Genomic DNA, 20645 nt, shown 5'->3' with positions numbered 1-20645 from the left:
AAGCCTGAATCATGAAACATAATGTGCATCTCCTAGAGTGAGCCAGAGCAGTCTGCACGGCAGGCGCAGATGCCAGGGCTGTCTGCAAGAGGCTGCAGCGCCGGTACAAATTAGGCTGGGTGTTCCTTGGAGACGGTCATGTACAAATGAAATAATGTTTCAAAGAACATCAAGGCGATCCTCCAGAGAAACACGTAATGACAAAGGGACAATGTACAGATTTAGGGCTTTGGCAGAAAATCAAAGGGGCTGTCCCTCCTGCTTTGATTCGGTGACAGTGTGGTAAGAACATTGGAGTCATAGGGTTTGTTTGTAACAGCTGAGTGATTCCCCCGCCACAAAAGCTCTGGACCAGTGTAATTGTCCTAATTCACTCAGTCCTGAAAATGACTCTGAATTGGAGTTTTCTAGAAAAGGAATATAGAAATAGAATTATTTAGTCACTGTTATTTGGTCACTGTCAGTTATCTGACTAAATATCTCAAATTAATGAGCTCTTTGGGTATGTATATTATGAGTGTTTATGTATCCAGAAAATAAATGTATTTCAATTTTTCTCTTGACCTTAGCATCTTATAATCATATTTAATTTATTCAACCAGTCAAAATCATCTGTTTTCTACTCAAATCAACCCCCCTTTTGATAGCTCCCTCATTTCTTGCTGCTATTAGCTCTAACAGGGGGAAGGGGTTGGGGGGAGGAATTATTTTCCCTTGTTCACTTAAGGTTGAAGAAATTTGATCACATGACCTTTTTTAATGTAGAATAGCATAGTCTTGTTTAGTTCATTGAAACCTGATGGAAACTTAAGGGTTCTTTCCAGGGTTGGTACGTGACTTGGACAGTTGCACAGAACACCACGCTTACAGGGGACCCATGCTTGTTTTAACACTGTGCTGTTGCCACCCTGCAATTCTTAATACTGAATAAGGACCAAATTTTTTAATTTTTTACTGGGCTCTGAAAATTATAGAACCAGTCAGTCCTGATTGCTACTAGTGTTTGAATAGAACCATCATTTGCCCAATTAACTAAGTCTAAGAGCAAAAATAACTTGTTAAATTTTGTTTGATTTGAGAGAGCATAATTTTTGCCTATGGAAAAGTCAATTCAAATTCAGAAAATTACAAAATGTTTTAATCCCTGAGCTTGACTTCTCTGACAACTGTCCCCTGGCTCTCTGTATTTACTGCCTTCCTCTCCTGCTTTTCTTTATTGGTTCTTCTAGGTTGATGAACACCAGGGCTCTCTTCTTTCATTCTACCTTTACTCCCAGGTATCAATTGCTCCTGTGATCCAATCCTTATTTATAAATGGTTGATTTCCAAATCTATATCCTAGCCCATACTTGTCCCCTGAGACATAAACTCATATATCCAATCCATCTACCAGTCACTCAAATATACCATCTTCCAACACGAAATCTTTTGAATATTGGTGCAGTTACAGCAGTTCTCAGTCTCTGTACCCATGGAGATTATGTTCTAAAGAGGAGGAAGGTAATCACACTCTTCCTCCAGTTGTGTGTGTGGTCCAATCATGATAAGTGCTCTGAAGAAAAGTAAGGCAACATGAGAGAATAAAGAGTGATTGTGACAGCATATTTTTGATATTATATTCTACATTATTTTATCTCAGTGACTTGTGATCATTTTTCCATCACCCAATAATAATAAACCCGAAAGTTACTCTAGCCTCCTTTCTGTTTGTCGTCACTCCCTCCGTTTCCCTAAAATCAATTAGTGATCAAGCCCACTTCTAACTATCTCCTGAATTCATCCATTTTTCTCCCTTTCCTTAACATGCTCATCTGAACTACTGGCATCATCACCATTCACTGGGATTATTTTACAGTTTTCTGATGGGTCCTTTGTCTCTAGTTTTTGTACCAAAGCGCAAGTCTTTCTCCACACTCACAGAGACTAGTCCTTCCTAAAAGCAGATCTGATCATGTCTCTCCCTAAAAACGCTTTAATGGCTTACCCTTATCCTACAGATAAAATTTACATTAGTGGGCCTGACTGACAAAACCCTCAATTTTCTCATTTTTTCCCAGCTCCTCTGCCTCTTTCATTATCACTGCAGACCCCCACCCTCACCAGTGTTTCCACTATGGGGAATTTCTTCAACTCCTTAAAGCTGTTGCTTTCTCTCTTATGTCTGAGCTATCTCACATCCTTCTCCCTCTTCACCTGACTAATAATCCTTTAGTGTCAACATCACTTTCTTCTGAACGCCTTGTCTGAGTAATCCAAATTAAATTAGAGTTCTTGGTATGTGCCTGCCATAGCACCTTGTCCCCTATTTCAATTTTAGCATGTAACAGTCTATTTTTACTGCCTTTTCAATTGCCTACATTTCCATTTCACTGGCCATAAAGTCCATAAAGACAGGCACTACATCTCTGCCTCGCTTATATTTATGTCTCTAGCATTAGCACAGAACCTAGTGCAGGGCAGTGTGTGTATTCCCTGTGTCTCCCTGATTTCTCTTTGAATCTAAATGATATTATGTACAAGTTATTGTATTATTGTGTAAATATAAATGCAGATGGCAGTTGGCCACATCATATTAGGTCTTTTATAGCTGGCATTTTTTCCTCGGAAAAATAGTGAAGTGATCCATTTATTTCAGATTGTGTTTCAGTTTTAGGGAGTACATTTACTTCTTCATTTGCAAAAGTTACATGAGTTACCCTTGAAGTGAGTCTGGTTAGTCTAGAGGTAGAGAAGGCACATGATAACAGAGGCAAGATATCGGAAAATGTTTTTTAAGGAAATCGGCCCATTTTTCTTCCTCTCCACAAGGCAGAAATTAATGTTGTAATTTGTTCTTGGAATTTTGAGGAAAAGGCTAGCACAATCTTTAAATGAGGTTAATCTGGACACATGTGATAGAAAGGACCCTTTATTTAGATTTAAAATGTATTTAATTTTGATATTCTTGTTCATTTACTAGAATCTAGTTTCTCAAAATAATGCTGTAAATCATTTTTATGAAATTTTTTGCATCATATGAAGCTAAATTTCAAAATATTCCAGATTTTAATCCCTTGAAAATTTAAAATATCCAATTAAATCAATAATATATGAAGATACCTTTATTTTGCAAGATGCATTGATTAGAAAAACCGTTCCATGGAATAATTTAAAAGCATTTTTAATGTGAAGATATTATTTATTTATTTTAAGAAATGATAAACAAAGGCTGAATCATTGAAACAATTGCCTAATAAACTCTATGTAATTATTCCACTTCTGTTTACAATGACTTGAAGATTTGCTTTTAGAGCAACCTGAGAAAATAAATTTTAATACTTAATAAATATTTTTAAAAAGTGAAATGGCCATCTTGTTCATTAGTATTTCTAATGATTACTCTTGAATATTTTCCCTAAATTTAATAGCTAAACATTTGATATTATTGAGGATATCAAAATTATATTCTAAAGAGTTCCTGCAATATTTTAAAGTCCCTTTAAAGTCAGGTTTGACATAAATAAACACATTGAATGTCTATAGCATACGATTGGGAGAGTATGGTCTATTATGTTCACCTAATTTGTTTTTTATAATAAAGTTGGATATAATGAAATACATAAAACCACTATGTTTGTTTAAAGTATTTAGTCTTGACATGTGATTGTGAAACTGTGTTTTAGGTAAATACAGTGTGTCTTTATGACCAAAGACTTCTGAGAGTGTCATCCTCTGGAGCTGAGCTGTCTGCTAGTGATTCTGTGCAAGGCAGGGAAAAAAAAGTGTGTTAGAGTTTTTCCCAATGAGCCCCATTCATGGTGAGCACTGCTGTAATTTTATTTAATAGCTCAGAGCTTCATTTGCCAGGAGCAGACACTATGTTAATCAAAAGAACAATGCTTGTAGAAAAGCTTTAAGATATTACTTGATTAATCACGTATTCCTTTTGATGTTAATATTTAGGAAGTAATTCTTTAGGTCCCCTGATGCAGTACATGGCCTGGCTAGTTGGTTATAGTTGTCAGAAAGAGGCTATTTTACACTGATATGGCATTGAAATAGCTCTTTTTTTCTCACTTGGCAATCTTGGACCTGACTAACTTCTGGGGGTGTTTACATATGACAAGATGGAAAATATGTAGTTTAACCTCAGGGAAATTAGAAAGAACTCAATTAGACAGTGAATATTACCTAGAATTCAGAAGAAACAATTGCTACTTTTAATTAGATATTTTAATTGGCTCTTCATCCATTAATTCTGTTTATAGATACAATACTGTAATTCCTAATGTGAGTAAAGTGCACTTTATTTGTTTAATTTTACTTTTAGCCAAACATAATAACTTTAACATTTTTTCTACCTAAGAGATTATTGTTCTCATACAATTTAAAAATATAGAAAAGAAAGGTAAACTTTCCTATAATTCCATTATGATTGTAAACATTTGGATTTATTATAATCTCTGTGTCTTATGAATTTATAAAGATAGACATATAACAATATTTAAATTAATATGAGGGGCATAGCTATGTTCTAGTTCATACCTAAACAATTATTGCATATCTTATGAATTTCATAATGAAGTCATTCAGCTGTCAAAAATAATGGGGTAGGTCTATTAATATGAATCTAGAAAGTTACATTCTTAGTTTTTAAAGCAAATCATAGTATATCCCATTTCTGATTAAAATAATAAACATAAACTCCATATCAGTGTTTATGTGTATTTATAGTTCCATGCTTTTGAGACTAATTGCCTCTGAGGCAGTTTGAAGCCCAGATGGTGGGCTCCAAAATACGTTACTGAATGTAATGTGAAACTATAATAATGCATTATAATAGGAATATGTTATTTATAATATGGATATTAAAGTTTTAACAACCATTTTTACGTATCAGTAAATATTGCTGTAGAGAATAATTTTAATAGTGTTAGAGCATTCAGTTTTATAAATATAACATACACTGCTTAACCTTATGAGAAACATTAAAGCTGCCACATTTCAACTAACATAAACCACATGACAATGTGTATACATATCTAGGTGCACTGCACTTACATTTCTGTTTCTATGAAGGAAACTCCTCGAGTAAAATTATAGTGTTCTGGTTTGTGCTTGACACATATTTCCAGATTGTTTTGCAGAATAGTGTTGCTATTTTTTTCTAGCACTCAACCTTGGGTACCAACACATCCTCATGCACCAATATCTCAGAAATTTTACTGATTCTCCTTCACCTCTGGATCAACAAAGTGAATGTTATCAAGAAATGAAAGGCGCCTTTTCAAAGATAAACACTTTTAGAGGAAAACTATGTTTTAAGTGATCATTGTTTCTTCGAGCACATTGCATTCTCTTTTTTCCTAGGTTTTTAAAGTATATTTTATTGATTATGATATTACAGTTGTCGCAGTTTCCCCCCTTCGCTCCCCTCTGCCCTATTGCCCCCTTCCCTCCTGCAATCACCCCTTAGTTCATGTCCATGGGTTGTATGTGTAAGTTCTGAGTGGAGCTAATCTCTAAAATAGATGTCTAACTTATATTGTTGAGGTACTACTATATGAAGTAGCAATGTATATTATTAAAGTATAATGGTTTACCAGAAAAAGCAAAATTTTTAAACTTTGATAGGACTGGGTTCACAGGTGTGCCTGTGCCCTCGCTGAGTGATTCAAGCCTCTCCTGCCCAGAATCTATTACTTATGTCACTAGATTGTTAAAGACAATGAAATAATATTTGTAAAGTGCTTACCACAGTGCCATATATGGTAAGCACTTTTGATCAAATAACTTTTGACCAAATGACTTTTTGTGGGATATTTACTTTCCTTTCAGTTAAAAAAAAAAGAATATTATCTATGGGATACAATCGTTAAAAAATGAGTGTTAAGGCCCTGGCTGGTGTAGCTCAGTGGATTGAGCTTGGGCCTGCAAACCAGACGATCGCAGTTCCATTCCCAGTCAGTACACATGCCTGGGTTGCAGGCCAGTTCCTGTCAGGGGCCAGTTCCCAGCAGGGGATGCACGAGAAGCAACCATACATTGATGTTTCTCTCCCTCTCTCCTTCCCTTCCCCTCTAAAAATAAATAAATAAAATATAAAAAAATGAGTGTTAAGATAAGCAATAGCTGTTATGCTTATTACTCTGATTTTTGTATCTTCAATAAACTTACCTCTTAAATTTTGATTAAGGTTGGTGATTTTTGTGATGCAGCTAATTTCAAAGAATGATGAATAAAAGTAAACATTATTTTTCTACTTTGCCTGCTCAATATATGTAACAATTTTGTTCTGGTTTCCCTGGGAACAAAAGTAGATACAAATGTCTAAGCATAAAACATGTTGAATGTTGTTCAGCACTTAATTTAGAATGATATTTATGTTTTCAGTAATTGTTCTTTAAAATGCAGTAACTTCAGATATTAATTAGATAGCGCATGTCTAGGAGGTGAGGAAGAAAAGAGAAGACATTGAGGGAGACACAATTTTGTAAGAGGAATGGGGTGTTTAGGATCAGGGATACAGAAGAGCAGAAGGAAGACCTCCTGATGTCATGAACTCTGGAAAGACAGGAGTCTCCTCAACTTGCACGGAGGAGCCTTGTTCACACTCCAGTGCCGTTGGTGAGACTTGAGTCAACGTGTGCTTTGTAAGACTCCCTTCCATAAGATTCCCTAAACCTGGCACATAAGCTAAATTCAAGCATAAAGTGGAACTATTTCTAATATCTTTTAATCTGAATTTCTTCTTCTTACAAATTTACCAAATGTCTGTGTTTTAACTAACAGAATATATTAAGCTGTTTGTTTCTTTACTGTCTCATCATTTCTTCCACTTCTTTTTGTTTCTTCTGGTGACCATTTTTAAAATGCTTATTAAGACAGTTATCACATCCTCTTGCTACTAATTTCTTTGTGGAATTGCTATTCCTTTGGCTTTCCTCTGAATGCATGCTGTATAGTACTCTCCCTTCTCACTTTAGCTGCCTTTGATCGGTTGTCAAATCCAGCAGGTGAAGACTATCAAACTATTTTTTATTTTACCCTGAGTAAAGTGTCATCATTGCCACCTCTTGCTCTCTGTCTACTTTGAATCAATTTCCCGAGTGACATAGGATTCAGTGCAAAACATGTTATTGTAATGAAAGTATTTTATGTCTTGGTTTGTGATTTATAATTTGTTTTGTCAAGTATCAAACTCCAAAGTGTTAATGTCAAGAGTTAAATGATACAGTTTCATCAATCATTTCCAATTTTGATGTCAGACTATTAACCTACTAAGTACAAGGGCATTGTGGAGTACTGGCTTGCATTTGGTTTTGGGGTCTTCTATAATTTCCTTCTTAATAATGTTCACAGCAGTATACCATTAAAGTTCTTTGCTTCATTTCAAATTCTGATTGAACCTGTGTAATTCACAGAAGGAAGGGACTGTTGGTTCAGACAAAATCTTGGTGCGTGTATTTTGGCAGGCATAATGTGTGCTCCCATGTCCTCCCACAGTTTCCCCATTTTGTGCTTTTATAAAGTAACAAACTCACAGTTTCTTAGTGGTTATCTAAAGTTTTCCTACTATACTGAATGTTTATCTACAAAGAATTAAGGGTTTTAATAATTAGAATGTATAATAGTTATACATTTTGTGAATCTATTTAATGTAACAATTATATGCCCTTGTTAGTACTTTCATGTATATAATTTTGTATGATCTGCTTTTACATACATCTTATTTTTTAATATATAGCCCAACTCAGTGAGGAAATAGAAGTAATAATGTCCTTTTGCTTTGAGTAAACTGGAGCCTACAACTGTATTCCTTAAGATTCTTTGCATTTCACTTGTCTAAAATTCCTTGAAGTTAGTTACTAGTGAAATGAAATCCCATTGGTCCTCTAGCCTGTAAAGTACAGGATAGCCATTTTCAAATTCAACTGGACACAAACACACAAAGAAAGCCATAAACAGATTCTCCTCCATCCCTCATCTACTTTTTCATCTGTATTGGCTTCATTCTCAGACAGAGGTGACACCAAGTGTCATAGACACTGGTACAGAACTTCAGGACAAAAAAATGTGCTTTTTTTCCTAACAGCTCCCTCAAAATGCCTGGGTTTAACTAATGAGCCAACTTCATGTCACTTGGTCATGCCCAAAGCAGTGGTTGTAACCAGCCCTGGAAGGTTCAGAGCCAGGATGCTGGGTCAGGGAATGGAATTGAGAAGAGGGTTCTGCTGGTCTTCTGAGTTCCAGGTTCTTCTCTTTTTAGTCTTCCACTTAGATGGATTCTAAGATAAAATAATATATAAAGACTAAAATTTTCCATTTTAGGAAAATCTTTTAAATTTAACCCATAAAAAGACAAACATATTTTAATTTTCTGAAAGGAGATGCTAAACATCTCAGAATATAAGTATAGTTTAATTTAAAAAAAGAACTAGAGAGAATTCAATTTTGACCTTTTCCCTCCATATACCCATTCTGTTTAACTTTTATTTTCTTAGCTTTCCCTCCCCCAAACTTTTTGTTTATGAAGCTATGGATATTAATAGAAATTGTTTTCACCAATTCAATAAATAGACACTACTCCAGGCAAAATTAGGTTCCCCTATATCACCCTGCACATGCCACTATATTAATCATTTACTTGTTTGTTGAAACCACATACTATAAATACACCCAAAGTATAAATCACTTTTATCTTTTCAGTTTTATTACTCAAGCTCTTAATTGTATTTGATGTGAGTAACATCATAATAACATTAAGTATTATTGAATTAGTGGATCAAATTAGAGAATACCTATAGACAAGTAAAAAAACAGTTTGGAAAATACATGTTTGTATGGCAAAAGAAATATTCAAGAGATCTATGAATGGGCAAGCAAAAGCATTTTCTCATGCTTTAAAAAATAATTAGTTAAATCAATATATTTTCAAAATAGTAAATATTCATGTTAATTAAAGTATTGAAGAGATGGAATTTCCACAGGCTAGGGATCTAAGGTACAGTATAAAATATAAATGTGAAAATCAATGTGATTTTTTCCTCAAAGACTTGTTTGGGTTACATGCCATTGAGTTGGCTCTGACTCCTGCCAATGCTATAAATGAATGATGTCCGCAATGTTCTGTCTTCAACACAGCCTTGCTCTGCTCTTGGAGTCTTGCCTATGGCTTCTTCTTTAATAGAGTGAATCCATCTCATTATTCGGTCTTCCTTTTTTCCTATTGCCTTCAATTTTTCTCAGTATTATTAACTTTTCCAAAGAACCCTGCCTTCTCATTGTGTGACTTAAGAAGGATAGCTCCAGCTCTATTATTTTCTGTTCCAAGGATGTTTCAGGATTAATATGATGTAAGACCCACTTGTCCATCTTTCTGGTAGTACAGGGTATCTGCAGACCTCGCCTCCAATACTGAGTGTCAAGTGAATCAGTTTTTTTCTAATCAGCCTTCTTCACTGTCCCACTTTCAGGTATGTGTTTATAGTAATTGGAAGTACGAGAGTGTGGATGGTCTTAGCCTTTGTCTCTGATGATAGATCTTTGCTCTTTCCTAATTCTTTCATTGAGAAAGTCCTTTCAAGATCAGTAAAATCTTTAGTAATCTCAGTTTCTTCACTGTCTACATTACAGTCATACACTTTTTCTGTGGTCATGATTTTTGTCTTCTTTGTGTTCAAAGGCAGTCCTGCTTCAGCACTTTCTTCCTTTGATTTTAACAGGATTCATTCCAAGTCATTGCTACTTTCTGCCAATAAGGCGGTGCCATGTGTATATCTTAAGTTACTGATATTTCTCCCACCAATCTTCATTCCTCCTTTCTCTGTGTCTAGCCTGTTTTTTTTTTACTTTTTATTTAATCTTTATTGTATTTTTTCCATCACCCCTTAGTCCCTTTACAACCCCTCCCCTCTGCAATCACCACACTGTCGTCCATGTCCATGGGTCTTTTTTTCTTTTTTGCTCAATCCCTCCACCCCTTAACCTCCCACCAACTGTCATCTTGCTCTCCATCTGTGAGTCTGTGCCCATATTTCTTGTTAGTTCAGTTTTCTTCTTTTCATCATAAATGGGTGCTGGATTTTGTAGCCTAGTTTTTTTTGGGTATTACATGTTTTGTGTACAGATTAAACAAATAGGGATATAAAATATACCCTTATCTGACACTCTGCCTAATCTAAATTGATACTATCAGTTACTAATGTACTTGAGATTGTCAATTTTTCTACTTCATAATTATAACATGTTTTAAAATCTTTAGTTCACGTGTTTATTTATCTAATTTTATGCTTACAGTTCTTTTAAATAGGCTATTCAACTTATTTCAAGATGAAGAAGTGAATTTATGAAAGATAATTTCACATATTGACTAAGTTACAAAGCTAAAGCTCTAAGTCCTATTTGCTTTCTATGAAAATTCTACTTTCTCACATTCCTGTGGGAAATTACGATTACAGTGTTTTTAAATATTTTATTTATTTATTTTTAGAGTGAGGGAAGGGAAGGAGAAAGAGAGGGAGAGAAGCATCAGTGTGTGATTGCCTCTCATGTGTCCCCTGCTGAGGACCTGGCCTGCAACCCAGGCATGTGTCCTGACTGGAAATCGAACAGGCAACCCTTTGCTTCACAGGCCCATGCTCAATCCACTGAGCTACACCAGCCAGGGCCTATTACAGTTTTTTGCAGACTAAGTAAAATATAAAAAGCTAAACACATGATAAGAACATAGAGCCATAAAGTCTACATATTAATATGATATGCTTGTATATGTACTATTTCTTCAGAAATGTCTATATTAATTTCCATGCTATTCTTCAAATCATGCTTAAATTAAATATTTACTCTAATTCAATTTTTTGTTTGGGTAAATTTTATATAAAGTTTTCAGTTTTTAATGTTTACAGGCATTTGGAATTAGTATTTACATGAACATTTTAACTCATGACCCAAATTTGGGATGTTTGTTTTTGGTTCGCACACTCCATCCATAGTTTGTTACTAACATAATAATCAATTTTAATGTATAATATTGAAAAATAAATATAAACAATGTTGATGATTATAAAATTTTAAACGCACAAAGCTTATTTGAGCTCCAAATATCAAAATAATTGGAGACCAGCTGGAAGTGTAAAGAATACTTCTCCTTGATATTGACTCTCCCCTGGATCAATAACAGCTCCAAACATAGCACAAAGCAGGCAAGATTTAACAGGCCTAAATTATTAAGGCTAGTATGTTGTTGCTAGGGAGTTCATTAACAATCCCATCAATACAAAGTGGTTCATGGACATTAGTAAGAGCTTCAGGGAACATTTTGAAAGAGAATGAAGTATCTCAATGGACTGATCTTAGTGGAAAAATTTTAATTAGGTAAGAATAATTACATTAGTTAAATGAAACTTTTAATTGAAAACCTGTTGGCATTTTCTAACCTGCTTCAGAGCTAGCTGTCCCTTAATCATTTATATTTAAAAAGTGAAGTTTCTCTGCATGGTGTTTAAGAAAAACACCTAAACATTTTGAATTTGCATATAAATGTTTAAAAGAATTTAGAAAGTTGTGGCAGTAAAAGCAAATAGGACTTTCTGTTTGGAAATGGTACTTTTAAAGATATATGTAGGAAAGAAAGAAAATTCTATAGAAAATACTTAGGCTAAATACATATACTTCTTGGGAAGAATTCAAAATAGTCATCTCCTAAAGCTTTCATGAATGCAACATTAAAACTTTATGGAGTGGAGTTTTTACCTTATAAAGCTTTAACAGCTTACAGAGAAATAATTCTGTTTGTAAAATTATCTTGTTGCGTGTTGTTAAGAAAAGTGATATCTAGCAAGAGTTCTTGCAAGATTGAAAACCTAAAATTATATAATATAAACATACAGAACCAATGAAAATTCTTACTGTCAAAATTAGCATTGGCCACATTTTAGAATATATTTTTCTGTTTGTTCTTCAAAACAGCTTAACTGCCACTATATTTTGGTAAGTTTTAGCTTAAGCCAGGGAGCGTATTTTTGAAGAGACATAGACATGTATTCAAGTCCACAAATTCTAAGGAGCACTAAATAAATGGATCCATTGATATCCATTAATTACTCACGGCATTAATTAGGCATTAATCCTGGACCCAGCCCTTTCTTTGACAAACCCCAGCAACACTGTCTGTCACCCAGTGCTGTCTCCTTCACTTGATCTTCAGAGCATTGTTGAACTTGAATTTTCTTTCTAACTCATCAATCTGACTGTGAGGTGTAACCCATTCTATTGTTTTCTCCTCTCCTTTTAAAATCTTCCTTTTAAGCTTTTATCCACTTTAGTCCTTGTGGGTACTGAATCCCATACAAATATCTACAAAAATTCACACTCCTTTTAAAGATCTTCCATCATGCAGTTTTTGGAGTCTCCTTTTAGTCAATGAAATGGCAACATAAGAATCTCTCTGGTTAGTTCAAAACATGAAGTATAGGTATATCCGTGTTTTGACAGTCCAAGGGGATATAAAGAAAGATAAAAATACTAAGATACTAGTGAATGACTTTGGACAAGAAGGAAAAAGGTTTTAGTTTTCCTCATCAGAGTGTCAGAACGCTGAGGTGGGTTTTAATATGGGTGACAAATTTAACAACAAATTTAAAACAATGAAAATATCATAAAAGTATTGGCAGGTTTTAGGGGGACTAGACAGGATTGCGTAGAGTATTAACACAGCAATGCTTGAACAAAGTGACTTTTGATTTCTATAACTTATTAATTCACATGACATGTTGATACCAATTTTAAAGAATAATTTATTCTCTATAAAAAATTCTCTATTTATTCTCTAATTTATTCTTTATAGAGAATAAATTATTCTTTTAAGAATAATTATAAAGAATTATTATAAAGAATACAAAACATGAAGAATTATGGGGTTAGATAAAAAATTAAGCTTATGATTGTATTACAAACACCAAAATAAAGTGGAATGAAATGTGAGTTTTCCAGACTACAGTTGTAAGCCAAAAGACCTTTAAAATCCACCTGGTTCCAGCTCTTCCTCTTACAGGTAAAGAATCTGAAGAGTAGAAAAAATATGATGTAGTTCTGCCCAGGTTCACACGACAGGCGTGCAACTGTCTCTCCAGCAGCAGCTCTTTGTCTGGTAACAAATGCAGGACACTATAATATTTTTGTCACTTATATTTATTCTTTAATCCTAAACATGTTACCTAACACTTGTGTATTTAGTAATTGGGGCGGGTCTCCGAACTGTGGCTTTGTGTACGCACCACATTTGTACACGTCAGGTTGTTGTTGTATGAAAATTCCTCTCTGCTCCTCTCCTTCCAGAACTTGATCTGCTTCTCTGAACAGCACGAGGCCTGTTCCTTCATTTAGGCTAACAGTGGGTGCAGAAAGGTTGAAACATTATGCTTGCTAAACGGGTCCCTTGTTTTGGGTACTCTCCATGTTGAAGAGATTGCGGATCTTTTGGTGATCATCATCATCATCATCATCTCACACCTGCCTGGGTACCATGTGCCAGGGACTGTGCAAACCGCTTTAATGTATTGTCTCATGCAGTCTGTGCAGTCCTCGCAGCTGCTGGTAAAGAGCCCATTGCAGAGTAGTACAAAGAGCCAGCAACAGAGAAAGCATAATGGCAGCTGCAGTGTAACTGAGAGAATTGTCTCTGACAATTGGCTCCCAACTGGGTCTGAGGGCATTTCTTCATCAGTCCCTCTGTTCTGTTAGCACCTGCTCTGTGCTGGGCAGAGTGCTGGTGCCGTGTGCCAGCTGAATGAGTGGGCACCAGCCCGCCTTCCGTGCATGGCCCTCACTCTTGCTCGGAGGGGTGTACAATTCTCCATCCCACTTAGGCTTGTGCTGACTGTACAAGGAAGCTTCAGGAGTCAGAATCTACCTCTTTTTCCTACCACCCTTAATATCTGCACCTTCTAACTGAAGGATCAATACATGAAATTGTTTTTTCCTCTGGAATTATCTGCTTTTTAAAGGTGATTTTTCCAACAAGTCACTGGTACAGAAGATCATCATTTTCTATTTCTAATTATAAAATGAGAAAACAAAGCAAAAAGGGATTTAATTTTTTTGATTATCTATTTTAGATAAAAGGTAAAGTCAATGAAAGAGCCAGATTTCATAAACTTATATTCCATTTATCAGACTCTTTTGCTCTGTGTGCTAGGCACAATACTTGGAATGGGAATTCAGAAATGAGCAAAATTTGAGACATAGGAGCTCCAGAATGGACCTGCCACCTGCCAGCCAGCATTCAGATCTCAAAAGGGACCTGCCTCTACTTATTTAATGGGAAGATAAATGTGGTCTCAGAACTGTTACTATAAATTCATTTAGAAATGGGACAGAGGCTGTACTCACATTCCTCCCAGGTCTGAATTGCTGGCAGATTTGGTTCACTGTACCTCTGGGAGGTAATACATTCTAACTAGATGGTGGAGTGTGACTGTTATTCAGAACTTTATAATACCCACTTCTTTTACAGTTTAAATGAACTTTTTGACTTCATTCATCAGTTTATTGAAAATGTTTTTATACAGTTATGGCCGGTAAGACAATGTATGGAATACTGTGTGGGGCATTACAAAAATGCTATTATCCTTTTAAAAGATGCTAGAGATCTAGAAGGGAAGATAAAAAGTGGGAAAGCATAAATAGTTGTATTAAAAGTAGAACGTGCAATGAATAAAGAAGATACAGATCAGTGATGCTTAGTTTGGCATGTTTTTAGAATAAAATAAAAATCTGTGAATCATCTTTCCAGAAAAATGCACAATTACATTTTTGATAGCTATATTAGAGTAAAATCGATATACTATAAGCTTCTTAAATTTAAATTGAACTATTTTATAAGTTTTTACATGCATATGCAGCAAGATAACCATCACTACCATCAAGATATGAACCTCTATCACAACACTCTCCGGAGTGATTACATACAAATGCAAATTATTGTAGACCACATTGTGAGTGTTTGGAGCCCAGGGTAAGAGCCCAAATATGTACAAAGGGCTTTTGGAGAATGACATTGTCACAAATGTGACTGCTTGTCATAATAGAGAAAATAAATTGAAGAGGCTATGTTTCAAGTTTCCCCAGTCAGAATTTAGTAGAAGTCCCCAAAGCCATGCTCCCTATGAGACATACCATTCAAAAGGAAGGTCCCATCATTGGAAAGGAAAATAGATAATTTTGATAGCTCTTTACTGAGAGAAGATGTTAGTATATCCGAGAGATTTTGTCTACTGGTGTTCTCTTCTATGATTGCATGTAGTTCAGAATTGTTCATTTCTAACTATTTGCTTCATACGGATACAGCTGTTTTAATTTTTTATAATTCCTAGAACATCTATCTCAGAAGCTTACAAAGAAGATACTTAATGATCATGATTATAGTGATCAGAAGCAGAAATAATATGTGCACTGAACGTGCATGTAGTTGGTAATTACTGCTTAGTTCTAGAATCTTCTTTAAATGAAACCTAAGTACAAAGAAATATTTTAACTATTCACAACATCCATTATTATTCCTGTTTTACATATTGAGAAATGTTTCAATTATTCATACAAAATAAAAAATATTAAACAATAATTTTTATCATTTGAAACTACTGAAAGCATCTGCTTTCTCTGATTCTTCAATTATTTAAAAGGTGCAGTGGACTTTTTCAGAGCATAGAAGAAAATGTAAGCATATTTCACTGTTCTTTCCATACTTTCAAGTCTCACCATACATGAGGTTACCTGAGAGAGATGAAATGTCGCTCAGTGACCAGACCGATTTCTGTGGCACTACCACAGCTGTAGACATTAGCTTTCGTCACTCTTCCACCTGCATTCCTGTTACACGCTCCACACTAACAGTAGTGAGACGAGGCAGAAGATAAACCCAGCAATAAGTTAGTGAGGTGGTTAATGCATAATGAAACTGTAGGCAAAGTCGCTTTTCATGGTCTTTTAAGCCACCATTTAGAAAGATCACTATGGATTTACTGAAATGTGTAGGACTGCATTGCACAATTTTAAAGGTTTGCAAACCTTTAGTGAGATGGGCTCTCAAGGGGGCTCCAACCGCTATCGATAGCTGCTTGACTCAGCTCTGGAGAACAGAGGTCTGCCCTGAACTCTACCTCTACCTATCTAGTCACATTTTCTCCTGGGCTGTATTCCCGGTGCAAACAGATAGTCTAACTTTCCAATAAGTGTAACCTATTTATATATAAATGAGTAATTATACTTGAAAGAGAGAAAATAGGACAGACTGTTTTGTCTTCACTGCTGATTTTTTTCTCTCTGCTTAGCTTTTGTCTTTGTAGTTTAGGACGTGAATGACTACAACTTTATCTCACCCCCTCACATGAATTTTAATAGCCAAATTGTACACATTTTTCATGTTAATTTAATTGGCTAAATTACAATTATGTTTAACCTTGAAACTTTTCTTAGCGGTAGCTGTGATGTATAGAGGAAAATATCTGACTTGGGAGCCAAATGAACTTTTATTTGAATATCAGCTCAGAGACATGCTTACTCTCTGTGGGACTTGAGAACATAATTGACTGGTGTTCAGCAGAGCCTCCACAAATATGGGAAATGCTGCCATTAGTTTTTCCTCCTTTACTTTTCATAGTTACAATGGGAATATGGCTTAGGGAGGTGGTAAATTATGATAGCAGGGACTGTGGTTTTAAGAATTAGGCCGTGTCTGAGTCTTGTTTCTGAGTCTTATTCCTGGCAGACTCTTGTTATGATAGTGTGTATGGTAGTTTTAAGGGCTAAGCTTTGTTCGAGTCTTGTTTTCTGCATCTTGTTTCTCAAAGTGATAAGACCTTGAGAGAATTGTTTTAACCTTGCCACCCTTCTAGGACATACAGTCTTTGTCAAAATGCATGTAAAGAAAATAACAGGGTTGTGCAGCATAAAGTAAGCACGCAGTGCAACTTCATAGTCGTATAAAAATGATGGCACAGTAATTAACCTGTGTCTCTCTTTTTCTCCCCTCTGTTCTACCCCTTACTTTTTTTCCCTATTTCCCACTGAGAGAACAGTCAAGGCAAGGGGTTAGAGATTCAGTGAGGGTGTGAAAGACTTAGCAAGAGCAGCTCAATCAATCTTTGTAATTTAGAGCTGGGAGTAAGAGAGGCCCTTTAAACCTGATCTTGAAAGATACTCTGCCTTCTGAAAATCTGAGCAGCAGCTATACAGAAGAAATCTGCTCCTTTCATGCATTTGTTCCTGGTTAACATTGTTTACTTCCTGTCATTGATCCAATCCCATACATTGATGGATTTCATTTTTTTGCGTGAATTTATTTTTATCAATTTTCCACCATCTATTCATTTTCTTACTTAGCAGTACATTTTCATTATATGAATATTTATTGCTTATCAAAATTGTACAGATGGGTGCATTCAAGTACTTATTGATACTTCTTATATTTTGCACTTCAAAGTAACTTGACCTATTTTACTTCATTAACTGTGAAGCACTGAGCATAAAAACTAGAGGGAAGGATGTGACCTCTGGATAGATTTTCCGGATTCAAAGCCAGATTTCCATCTGTGTGATATGATGTTAGTCCAATCATTGAACAGGTCTCTGTCTCGATTTCTTATTGGCTATACACGTAATGGACTTCCAGCTGGATGGTGATTACGACAAGTAAAGGAACTGGTTTAAGGAGAGTACCTCATGCAGAGTGAACACTCGACAAATGTTAACTAATATTAGTACTATTATAAGACATGTTTTTAAGCATATGCATTTTGTGAAAATGTGATAAACATTTTTGAAGAACTAGTTTCTCATAACTTTTTAAAGTGGAAGACTTTGCATATGTGTGGTTTTGCAAAGAAGAAAGGAAAGGTAAGTCTGACAGGATATCAAATTTAAATGTAAAATAAAACCATATTATCACGTAAAACAACTACTCTAAATTAGGCTGGTGAAAAGCCTCCTAAACTTGATGAAAATACATAAAGAACAGTTTAAGAAGCTCTATTTTTGCCTTATCATAAATTAACAATTTTAAAGTTGGAATTCAAGAATCAATTTGAGCAATAACTTTTTAACTATTTAAAATATTTCCTCTAGTATTTACACAGAGTAGGGTGAAAGTAGGTTTATAGTTGTCAGCATGCAAAATTGTTTATTCTTGAATTGCTATTTATTAATTATTGTATTATTTTCCATGTAAAATGGAAAATACTTTTGTCCCACCCTGTACTATATTAATGAATATAGTACCCCTGCTATAATTACACTTAAAATCACAGTTCCCAAACTGTTTTATTATCGAACGTTGTATCCTTTGATTTTGGAGCTGGAACTGTGTCCCCAAAGCAATATTTCAAACTCTGAATTAGGCTAATTTGTTTCCTATTGTTGCCATTTTAGATAAAGTTATAAATCAGTAAATCATGACAGGATAGTGGGAATGTCATAGTTTTTGTTCTTTCAGTTATTTTGTGGAAATAGGTAAAAGTTTCAATCTTGGGAATAATTATATTGGGGTAACATTCCGTCTTTAAAAAACTATAAAAAACTAAGAAAAGGAAAAATTAAACTTCTGGTCATTTTTAATTCCAAGAGTAATCATTGGTATCATATTATATTTTCTTCCCTTTGATTTCTTTTTTTTTTTTGGTGGTTGTTCATGCAACATGCAGTAAAGTAGTAAAGAAGGCCACCCAAGATCAGGGAGCCCCTTCGAAGTGGGCTCTCCCGCTTCTTAAGTGTGTGGCTTTCATTAGTTACTTAACTTCTCTGAGCCTTGTTTTTGTCATTTGTAAATAGGAACATCAGTAGTGTTTCTTATTAAATCATTATCGTGAGAGTTAAGTAAGTTAAATAGCCCATGTCAAGTACTTATAAAGGTGTATATAAAAGTTAATGCTGGAAATATGGTTCTGTATAAACTGTTTTTACACTTAGCATATAACATGCGATTTTCAATCTGATTATTTTTCAAAACATGATTTTAATGGTTATAAAAATGTTATTGTGATTTTTTTAAAAAATTTTTGAACGGCAGGTCTCCACTTTTTTTCTGTTTTTAAAAATAAGTAATGTATGCAGCCTTTGTTCTTATGTCTGGTTTTCTTAAGGCAATTACTGGGTTAAAAGAACATGGGGTTTTTTAAGGTCCCTTGTGGTGCAAATTGCAAAATGGCCTTTATATTTTATTTAGTTTGAAGGTGTTCATTTTTCTATACTTTNTGGAAATTTGGTTCTGTATTAACTGTTTTTACACTTAGCATATAACATGCGATTTTCAATCTGATTATTTTTCAAAACATGATTTTAATGGTTATAAAAATTTTATCATGATTTTTAAAAAAATTTTTGAACGGCAGGTCTCCACTTTTTTTCTGTTTTTAAAAATAAGTAATGTATGCAGCCTTTGTTCTTATGTCTGGTTTTCTTAAGGCAATTACTGGGTTAAAAGAACATGGGGTTTTTTAAGGTCCCTTGTGGTGCAAATTGCAAAATGGCCTTTATATTTTATTTAGTTTGAAGGTGTTCATTTTTCTATACTTTTTAACAGTAATTTTTTGAACAAATATTTTGTTATTGTTGAACAAATTTTTATTTATTAAAAATCAAATGTGTCCTTCATATCTTAGTAACTGTCTTTAAGACTGTGTGATATATGAAATACATCTTCTCAATGTAAACTCAGGCCCAAGCCAAATACCAGTCTCGACCTCAGGCTCACGATGCATATGCCTGTGTCCATCTCTTTGTCTCTTCTGGTTTTCACTATGCAGCCATCAAAGTATGTGACAATTGCCAGCTGATCTTTATAAAAGGAAGCTTATGAATCTGAGCTGTACTCCCCAAACATTTATGAACTATAAAACTGCATTATTAGGGTGTTGTGTCATTGCACTGTGCTCTTTAGCTGTCTTCCATTTTACGTGGTAGAGCTCCTTAGGATCGATCTATTTGCCTAAAAGCTACTGTGTGTACTCATTCTGTATTGTATCGTGGTGAGCACTCTAATCTACAGGGTTCCTATTCATTTTGGAATTCATTTCACAGCTCACTAATTGTGTGAATGAGAAGAGGAAACACACGCTTTTATTCCCAGGCATGCCAAGCAGATGGCCCCAAGTTCATTGCTACCCACACTGTCAGCATGGTCCTCTTCTGTAGGTAGTGAACTTGGCATGGATCAGTCAAACAGAATGTAAGGGTCCATTTCACACAGCACTGACAGTCACTGAGCCTGTGGTTTGTTATGATTTATAAACATTTTAGTTGTTATCATCAACCTCTAAAGTGGTCAGTCATTTGAGCAGGTGCAAATGTGGTAGAATTCGTTTTTGTTTTACCTGAGGAGCCAAAATGAACTTCATTCACATGGAAATTTTGGAAGAGAAAACAGTAGAGAGGATTAAGCATAGTTTCTTGAAAAGAAATTAATACATGTATTGAGATTCACAATTGTAGCATAATTTCTGAGATTGAACCTTTTGAAAAAGTGAATTAAAGATCATGGTTTATTTTTTACATTTTTAGGTGACTATGCTATCGAATCTGTTTTTTTCTTTCTATATAAGAAAATCATTTACTTACATATTTGTATATTCAATATATAATTTATGTAGCCATTCGAAATGTTAGCAGTTGCA

General features: G+C 34.8%; 1 protein-coding gene across 1 annotated transcript in view; it reads left to right on the top strand.

Annotated features, from left to right (window-relative positions):
- The window catches only part of GRIK2 (glutamate ionotropic receptor kainate type subunit 2), a 589700-nt gene that overhangs the window by 358065 nt on the left and 210990 nt on the right, over positions 1 to 20645 (top strand). The gene's annotated exons all lie outside the window — the stretch shown is intronic.

This window comes from Sturnira hondurensis, unplaced genomic scaffold (assembly GCF_014824575.4).
Source record: "Sturnira hondurensis isolate 20B ecotype Veracruz unplaced genomic scaffold, ASM1482457v3 Scaffold0011291, whole genome shotgun sequence".
NCBI lineage: Eukaryota > Metazoa > Chordata > Mammalia > Chiroptera > Phyllostomidae > Sturnira > Sturnira hondurensis.
Note: the sequence above shows the minus strand (reverse complement) of the source record. Positions and strands in the feature narration are given on the sequence as shown.